Source organism: Echeneis naucrates, chromosome 15 (assembly GCF_900963305.1).
Source record: "Echeneis naucrates chromosome 15, fEcheNa1.1, whole genome shotgun sequence".
NCBI classification, from domain to species: Eukaryota; Metazoa; Chordata; class Actinopteri; order Carangiformes; family Echeneidae; genus Echeneis; species Echeneis naucrates.
This window is the reverse complement of record NC_042525.1, coordinates 12756544-12766439: the sequence shown is the minus strand read 5'-3', so window position 1 is coordinate 12766439 and position 9896 is coordinate 12756544.

Genomic DNA, 9896 nt, shown 5'->3' with positions numbered 1-9896 from the left:
CCTTTTGTTCTGCAGCATGCATTAATAAAGAATAAAAAAAAAAAACGTTCCTTTGACTCATTTTGTGAACAAACTATGTCCTGAATGTAGCTGCTCAGAGATGAAGATTTGCTGTGCTCTGCCTCGTATAGCAGCATCCTGAGTGTTGTAGGGTTTTGGTGGACTGAACCAGCAGCATCAGGCTTATCCTGCACAGCCTGCTGGTGAGTTGACAAGATTCACTTAAAATATTAAGGTATATATAGTGATATATTGATCAGTTGCACACACCTCTTTTAAAAGGAAAATAGCAAATATTCTCCGGTTCTAGCTGCTTCTTGACATCAAACAGCAAACCAAATGTTTTGATACAAATCAACACACCTTGATTGACTGATTAATCTACACTTGAAGAGATAAATCAAGAGGTGAATCCCTGAATGTTATCTGTGGACCTCTACAGATGCTAGGTTGATGGTTTGATGGTTTGTTCAGTGGAACCATTAATTATTTATTTTTTTATTTTTTTTTATTTTTTTTATTTTTTTGTGGGGGGGTGGGGGGGGGGTGTTTTTTTATCAGTTTGTTTGGTTTTAGTTTTGGTTTTTTGATTCTTTTTTGCAGTGCTCACAAGTTTTACCATTTCTGTCAAGCTGTTGAGCCACAGAAGTTCAGTTGAGCTTATCCACTCCATTCCCTGTACATTTTAATGTCTCGTTCGTTGTTCAGTTGCACTTTCTCTGTCGAGACAAATAAGAAAAAAACCTCCAAGACAACAGAACGAGGATTTGCTGGCTCGGAAGACTTCAGTTAATGCACATGCGGCCGCTACATTGCCCCTTTGCCCTTTGTGAGAGAGGATGAGTGTTAAAGTTAGGGAGATGTCGTTCCCAGGCCCGTGCTGATAAATATTTCAGGGAGTGAACTTCGTCTCGTCTCTCTGCATCAGTTCACGGTGCCCCTCTTCCCTTCACACACCCGCACACAGAGAACCAACAGAAACAGGCGAACAAACTCACAAGGACAAGCTGTATTAAAAAGCTTTGGACGACAAGTAACCTTTTTTTTGCTCCCCACTGCTGTTACACCAGCTGCAATGACTTCACACAGGAGCACCTGAGCCGGAGCTACATTCAGAGCCTGAGGTAAGAGGACAGCCTCGATGAAAGGCAAGTGGACAACCAGTGAATTCCTCCACAGAGTAACAAAGAAAAAAAGAGGTAAAGTGTCAAGAAGGGGGAGTACAAAGAATTATGCACAGTGCTTATAGAGAGTATTCAACCCCTGGATGTTTTCCATTTTTATTACGTTTATAAACTAAATCATGGCCAGAAGATTTTCGTTACATATATATATATGTGTGCAGTAAATCTGTCTTGAGCTGTTGGGACCAGTCGCTGGGAATCAGTATTCCTGTCTATAATATCATGAAGACAGAAACAACTCAGAGAAAAGATTATTGAAAAAAAAAATAAATAAAAAAATCAAGGTGACTTAACATCCCCAGGAGTTCAGTTATGTCCCTTATTAGGAAATGGAAGGAATGTGGCACGTGCGCCGGCTGTTCTGCTGCACGGAGTGTATAGCGAAAGCTATGCAGAAATGGTTTAAGGACAACAATGTGGATGTTCTGCAGTGAAAGCTCAGGCCTCAGTCCAATAGTGAATTTGTGGCTGTACACGTCTGATCCCCAGGCAACCTGACGATTGGAGCAGTTCTGCAAAGAAGAATGGAGTAAAACTGTAGTGTTCAGGCATGCAAGCCTGAGATCTAGTCGCGCAGACTCAGCGCTGTAATTGTGGCCAAGGATGCATCACCTAAATAATTACTTGAAAGGGGAGAATATTTTAATTTAAGCGACATTACTTTGTAGAAATGTGTTATCACTCTGATGTTTTCCTTTCTTCCATTCTTGTTAAACAATTATAAAATTGAATAAAAACCAATACAAGTGAAGGGCCACCGATTCAAATCGAGTGCTAAAGCTATTGTGGTTTGTGAGATTACTGATCGTTTCTTACGTGATTATTACATGTGCCAAAATGATTTCCATTCATTATGAAACTGTAGCAGGACAAATGAGACTGGCCAGCAGCCATATTCTACGTAATAAACGAGAATTGCTGCATGATATTGGCTTTCCTATAGTGTGAAAATGTAATTACAGCAGAAACTTCTTTTGACAGGTAAATTCACATACATTTGCTGAAAGGGAGGAAATGTTGCCCTGATGTAGTAGTCTGATGTGACTTAAGTCTGGTACAGCCTGATTCACTGTTGAGAGATTTTATTGTGGACCAAAGTTGTTGAATAATCAAAACTAACCTTGAATGAACAACTAATTAAATATTTTTATTTAAAAATATGTTTTTGGAATAAGCATTTGTTCTGGTAAATATCAAAAACAAGTGTGAAATTTCCTTTGTGATTTCCTGAGCGCTCAAATACTTTTCTGTATCTGATCAACAATCTAAAAAACTCAGATATTCTGCAAAAGCATGACAACAGAAATAAGCTACAGACATCCGTGTTAAAGAAGCTGAGACCAGAGAATATTTGCCGTCGCTCCTTGAGAAATTAAATGAAATGAAAAAGAAAGTGAATGAAATGAAGAGAAACAGGTGCTCAGTCTTCACCTGTAACACAGAGGTCACATCCACAAATGAGTCCTCAGTCGCTTGACACGTAGACAAGGAAGATGTTGAGATCGCTTAAAACGACCTGATAGGGATTTCCTCTGTTGCCTGATGGAGCTGACACTCTTCTACATTCATGCCATTTCTGTGAGGGCACTTTACGCCAAGCGTCAGTCTACATCAGTGGATCCCGCTTTAGCCAAAAAGGCCCCACCTCAACCTTTCCAATGTGTCCCCCACCATTGCTGAGTAATTGACAAAAAATGCGGTAGGCCGAGGCCAATGTGACAACTGAGAGAGTGTGCCTTAAACCCTAAATTGATCTGAGGTGAAACAGCGAGCGAGGGCAACTGAATATTAGAAATCCCAGCTGCTTCGCCTGAAACCAGTTCATCATTTTGTGCCCTGAGCTACACTCCAAATTTAGCATTCATTGAAAAGTTAGTGAACTGTCACAATCTTGATGTTCGTAGACGGTTAGAGAAATTATGTGTTCAACTGAAAAAATAACTGGATTCACGCTGGTGTTTGTGACATGAATCTGACACAGAAGGTGGAATCTAACTCTCTTCTAAGGCTAACCACGCAAAGGCCACGCGTTATTTTAAGTTCAAAATAAGAGCTTTCAACACCAATCCATGAGAAAAAGGTCCTCCTCTGGAGTTTAAGAAAAAAAAAAAAAGCAATCATGTCTTGGCTTGGATCACAGCAGCGGCTGTATTTTTGCCATTTGTACAAAGATAAAAATTACTTGTACATATGACTGTACTTTGCGCACAAGGAAAAAAAAAACTTTACTGTTGCGTTCATATTCAATTGAAACAGAGTCAGAAAACCTCATGACATTCAAATTTCATCCATTTTAATAACTCACAATCATGCATTCTGCACTCCTCAAAGCAATATTAATTGATTTCTTTCTGGGACATTAAACTCAGTAAATCTTCCCTCAACCATCACTTCACAAGCATTTTAACAGTCTTAATAACCCCACCACTCACTGATATGAATTATACAATTATTAGCAATGTAGCTGTGAGACTCTTGAAGCATCCTGCTCAGTGGGACAGCCGCAGTCTCTTTCCTTTTATTTCCTTTCCATACACTTTTTGCATACCTGAAGAAACTCTATTCCGTTTTTGTTCAACGATCTATGAACTCTTAGGGGGTCAAAAGTTAACTTATTCATGAAGTGAGAGTTATTTTCTTTGCTGGAGTAATTTTCCTCCCTCACCATCTCACTGTGTTTGCTGTTATCCCCCCGGGAGGCTGAATTTCATTACAGCCAAAGCCCAGTTTAGATAGTTTGGACTCCCTCCGATTGATCTGTTTGGCCCGTGTAGTTCATTGTCCCATCTTTCACATTAGAGGGCTGCAGGAAGCTAAGGGTTACCACCTGCCAGGTAATCAGGGTAGCTTTGATTAATCTTAACCTCATCCCTTTTCAGGAGTCTACGGTGTGAAAACCTTTTGATGTCGCGAGCCTTTTGAATTTCACCTCTCTCTATTTCATACCATGTCTGCGAGTCATTGTATAAGAGAGCTCAGATGCTGATTTCTAACTATGTGTGAACCAGATTACACAACAAGAGCAAAAGGGGAATAGCTGTGCAGCTACATGACCTCAAAACAAACAAAAAAAAAAAGTTTCTTAGAGAAATGTTTCGTATCAGATCCCTTCGGGAGACACACATTCCAAGCATCAACACTTTGCCAATAAGGCAAAAAGATAATAAAGTTTCCACATAAAACTATTCTTCAACCAATACCCCGAGAATCTGTAGTGGCATCCTCCTGTCAAACGGTACACTGATGCATCTGAGAAATGGAGAAGGCACTTGACAGATGTGTAGCGGCAAAAAAAAAAAAACAACAATCCGTGATTGGGTCTGTCCATCATGCGACACCTTGTTTTCTGGTCTCAATCAGAAAAATCTAGGAGCACTATAGAGCAGATGTCAAAGTGTGTTAGTGAGTACCAGGGCTGATGTGACTTTGTCGCTGAATATCAGACAAGTCTATTCTGTGTTGTGAGGCAGCAGTACTGCAGTGATATCTAGCACTCTGAAGACAGCGAGGATTGGTGTATGTGTAACGCATTAAGGTCTCCAATTTTTTTTTTTTTTTTTTGAATGCAGCTCCTTTGTGGGGCGAGAGAGCCTCCTACATGAGCCTCGAAGCTGAGATAAAGCACCTACACTCAATCTGAGCTATGGGCCAAACCTCCACTGAGCTTTGAGTATAGATCTCCAATGAGTCCCCAGTTGTTGGAGGGTCTCAGAGACAGCAGATGTGTTTTGAGTCCCCACTTAGCCAGACACAGGGAGCTGATCAATGCGGGGGAGGAAAGGCACCACGGTGGTGATGGAGATACCTGCCACAGCAGCAGCACTGGCTGATCTGTTACTGACAAATACTCTCCCCAGGACATGAATCTCCTCCCGTTCGCTCCAACTAAGCTGGGCCAGACAAAAAAAAAAAAAAAAACAGAGGAAAGTCAGGACAAAAAAAGCATAGAGCATGCAGAAAAAGTAAGCAGTGTTCCTCTTTATCGAGTTTCAAGGTCAGCCCTCTCTTTCAGTCTAAAAAAAACACTAAGGTCAAATAATAGCAAACTGTTTTCTCCTTTGAGAGAAACATAAAAAGGGCCATAACATGAGCTGTCCATGAAATGAGCGTGAATGAGCAGCTGCTAGTTCATTTTCCTGATATAGGTCATAAATGTTACATGTGGTTGCCCTTCCACCCCCGGACCTTTGAAACACAGCTGCAAAATCATTTTCAGCATCTTATTTGTTGAAGCTTTTTCTATTTGGCAAAGATGTTCTTTTCTCCTCTTTTGTTAGAAAATGAATTAAAAAATACACAGATCAAGCTGGCACTTGTTATAAGTGGAATGGAAATTGTTTCCCAGTTATTACCGCCTTTTATTTTCTTGTTTCCTGGTCATCACGGTGTTGTATCCAGGAGTGGATGCCAAATCAGTGTGTTGCAGATTCAAAAGAAAGCTGTAGGAATAAAAATACAAGTGGACCGTAAAGGAATTATCTGTGGCAGCTCACCGCAATTATAACCGTCATAATAAGGCTGAACACGAGCGCCTGGTACTGCCCTTATTTCCTGAATTTATTTGATTGCGATTCAAAGTGTCCTGATTCAATATTGATTCAGTTTGATATATTTCAATTACAAAACCAATTCTCCACAAATATGCATGAGATTCCTTGAGAGTTGACGCTGGAAAATGTTCCTCTAACCAGGTACGTTATTAGAAAAAGTAATGTTTCCATAATGAATGCACAACAAAGCTGTTACATTAATGCACTGTCCATAATATGTGGCCAGCGCGCACTGAAATCAGCCGGTGAATAACTGTATATTGCTAATGTGTGTTTTAAATCCGAAATGCAGCCACACATCTGCGTTCGCTTTGACTGGAACCACATGCATCATGTTTGTGTTGGGGTGCAGAGCCGTTTGTTTGCCTGCTGAAGCGGCCGTACAGTGCACACAGCGAAGGTGCAGTTCATTCCCAAGGTTAGTTGACTGACGTTCCCGAGGTGACAAGTTCATATTCATCGGTCGACCGTGACTTACTGTCTGATTGACTTCATGAGATTTGATTATCTGAGATGACGCTGTGATAGGTGAGCTCTCTCTGTCAAATGTGCAGTTCGTCATAGTTGCTACAGAAGAAATACTGCCGCTTCAGCAGGTTATTTTACCCTCCCTGTCTGTCTGTTTATCGACCCTCTCCTGAGGTCTGTTGCTCAGGGTGCCCATGTTCCAGGCCAGTGTGATCAACCTGAATACAATGACAGTTATTTGTCACTAAATACTTGACCAGTAAGTGTTGGATTAGTGTCATTCTAAACTGGCAGCTTCCAACATTTGGATAGCTGAGATTTGACCTGTAACCCTGCGTATACATGTGTACATATAAAAGGCATTCTCACCTGCATCTACTACATTTCAGAGAGGTTAAATGCATCAGCCAGCATGAATCAGCAGTGTGGGAAGAGTGAAAACTAAACATAGACTGGATAATTATTCAGTGGTGGCACAGAGCTAGCTGGGTCACCGCTCCTGAAGAATATCGTCTTTTATTTTTTCAGCCTGCGATCAGCCAATATTTTCCAATCAACTCTGCCACTAGCAAAGTGCCTTTCCTGCAACGTAGCAGATTGGACCGAGCTTTCTCAAAGTAGAAGTGAAAGAAAAACTGCTCTTATGACAGCTCCTTTGTCAAAGCTGATGGATTAATCCCACAAAGGGCGTTCTGTTTTAAGGCATCTTGTCAGTAAGGAGGGTCAAGTTGATGCAGTTTTTTAAGGTGCTAACAGGAAGGACAAATTTATTGTACTCTTATAAAAATAATTACTCTTTGTCATTGATGAGGCAGGAAAGCACTTTTTTTTCCCTACTCCTCTGTTAAAGCTGATATGCCGAGGGGAAAAAAAGAACATTTAAAATTATCAAACGTATTACTGGCTTTATTTCACTTAACAGTCGGTCATGGGTTTCATTCGAAATGCTATGTTAATCACAAAAAACGCTTTTTTGTTTTCTACATTCCTTTGCTGAAATGAGTATTGTGAAACGATTTCAAACATGTAAGATCACTGAAAATTCCTCTTTTCGTTTTTGCCCACTAGCCAGTGAGAATATGAATAATAGAAGAGGCCATAAATTATTGAAATTCTCTATTTTCTATTTTTTAACTCTGTTTTTTTATATTTTTGCCATCAAATCATGTAACAGCTTATCACATTCACATTTGTGTTGGAACAATTTAATATTCATTTAATGAATTAGACGGTTAACAGTCAAGACAGACAATTGTCAGTCTCATCAGGGAATTTGCTCAATTATTCATGCCTTCTAATGGCTTTTTTGTTTTTCGTAGTTTTTTTTTTTTCTCTTGCTTTTAATTTTTGTATTACAGTAAACTGGTTGCCTTTGGGAGAGGTTTTTTGCAGCCAATTTCAAAATCTTAATGTCAGGGGCTGGTAACTCCTGACAGATTTTTGTTTGACACTGTGTTTACATTTTTTAGACTATCATTAATTAATCAAATTATTCAAGTGAAATAGTTGCCGGATTAATCAAATAATGAAAAGGACCAGCCTTTATTTACTGACATGCTCTTTTTTAATAATTTGATTTGACTTGACAATTTCAAACAATACGCTGGAACCTAATCACTGAAAGAAACTAAATAATTAACTGCTACTGAACAAATTTCAATCTGATTACTGTGCTTAGTGAAAAATTTAAGCACCTTTCAGGTACAATACACTTTGAGAGAAATGTTAATGTGTGGAGCAAATTTCATGCTTATGATTCTAATGGCAGTGCAGCAATCAAACTTAAAATGTCAGCCTCGCATTAATATCAAGAAATGACTTGGGCTTGTTAAGGTTCATCATCGTAAGGTTCATCAACAGCAATTATTGAGATTGGTCCGAACCAAAGTGGTAAGGTGGCCATTTCCATTCTTAGAGTCAACAATCATGCAAATTAAATCACATTTGCTTGTGCAAGACTTCATGAAACTGAAACTTGTTTCCATGTCACCAAATCTTTAAATGAATTTTGAGGAACAGCGTATCCCCCAAAAAAATGAATTTCTGAAAAATTAACTCTCATCTCTTCATAAATTAATTATTCTAGGCTTTAGGCACTTAACATTAGAAAGCAGACCAGCTGTGATCTGAATTCAAAATGGACTGGAACATTGTGATACAAGGAGGACTCTGAATTCCCCCAAACGAATTCACATCATTCAGGCAAACAATGTTACGCTGTATTAAAGTATGCAATAGACTGGTGACTCATTTTTTCTTCTGCATATGCCCAAGACTGCAAGAGTTTGATATCAGTCTGTTCTTTAGCACACTAATGCTACCCGTGATTTTGGCTGGTACTATATTTTGGTGCCTTTCTGTAATCTGAGCCTCTGTGTTCTTCACTGACTGTGGGTGGTTGTGTGGGTGGGCTTATATTATCCTCAAAAAAGGGAAGACGAGGTTTAGGTTCATACGGACTGGTTTCAAGCTCAACATTAAGACAAGCAGCATGATTGCTGGCCAAAGGCTGTACCTTTCAGTGTTGTGCCAGTTCATACTTCAAAGGAACAAAGTTCAGGTCAAACAGATGAAAATTACCAGTTTATATCAAGTTCATAGTCCAAACGTGAACTATATATATATATATATATACATGTAAGCACAAAAACAATATCTGACAGGTTGATGAACAGGAACAGTTAATTATTTAAGGTGAAGCATCAACATTCCCTGGTTTCAGTTCCTGAAACAAGAGCTTTTCCTGCACGTCTTATATCACAGCAAATTGTGTTTGGGGCTGTTGGTCAGACAAATCAAAGAAAGCTACTGAAGCAGCAATTATTTTGCTAATTAGTTCTTGAAATCTTCATTGTGAGGTAAAGGCACCTTTCATTTCTGGAAAAGTCTCAAAAACGTGCTGGTTTAACCCCGCACGTCAACCATCATCTCAGATGTACATCAGAGTCAGCTTCCTGACACTCTCTCTGAAAGTGAAGGCGAACGGCGCGGCGCCTGGTTTATGATTCAGCAGCATTCAGCTTTTTCCTGTTTGCTCTTTTCATCTGGTTTTGTTCTTCATCCTTGCCTTTTTACTGAATCTAGCATTAAAAAAGGCATCTTAAGAGACAAATTGAAGCTTTGTTCGGCTTCACTAAATTAAAAACGTGCATGTCACAGTAAAACCTTTAAATGAATTAAGTGACCTTCACAAAAATAGCATGTTTGTTTTCTACAACCCAGAATAATAAGGGGCTCAAAGAAATGCCTTTAGAATGTGCTCTAATCTAATGACAGGAAATAGAAGCCAATTTTGTTAAATAGAAATTATCTTTTTACATTCATATTGTTGTCTTTCACCTTGAACATGTTAAGCAAAAAAAAATAATAATAATAAAAAAAAAATGTGTTGAGAATTCTCCTGAATCTTGTAAAGCAGAAGCAACTCAATGCATTTTAAACTTTGCTATTCCAAGCACCAGCATTGCAAAGAAAGACATTTTGGCCATTTCCATGTCAGCTTTGTCTAACTTCATCTGGAGCACACAGCACTCCAGCCATCTGTTTGTGTTGAGAGGAAAAGTAGGATACACTACAAGATAAGTTAATTTTCTGAGCTAATGTTTAGCACACCAAGCACGAGGCACTGATTTGTGTTCTCTTTATTCCGCCAAAGAGATTATGTCAACAGTTCGATTTATGAACAACATGAAAA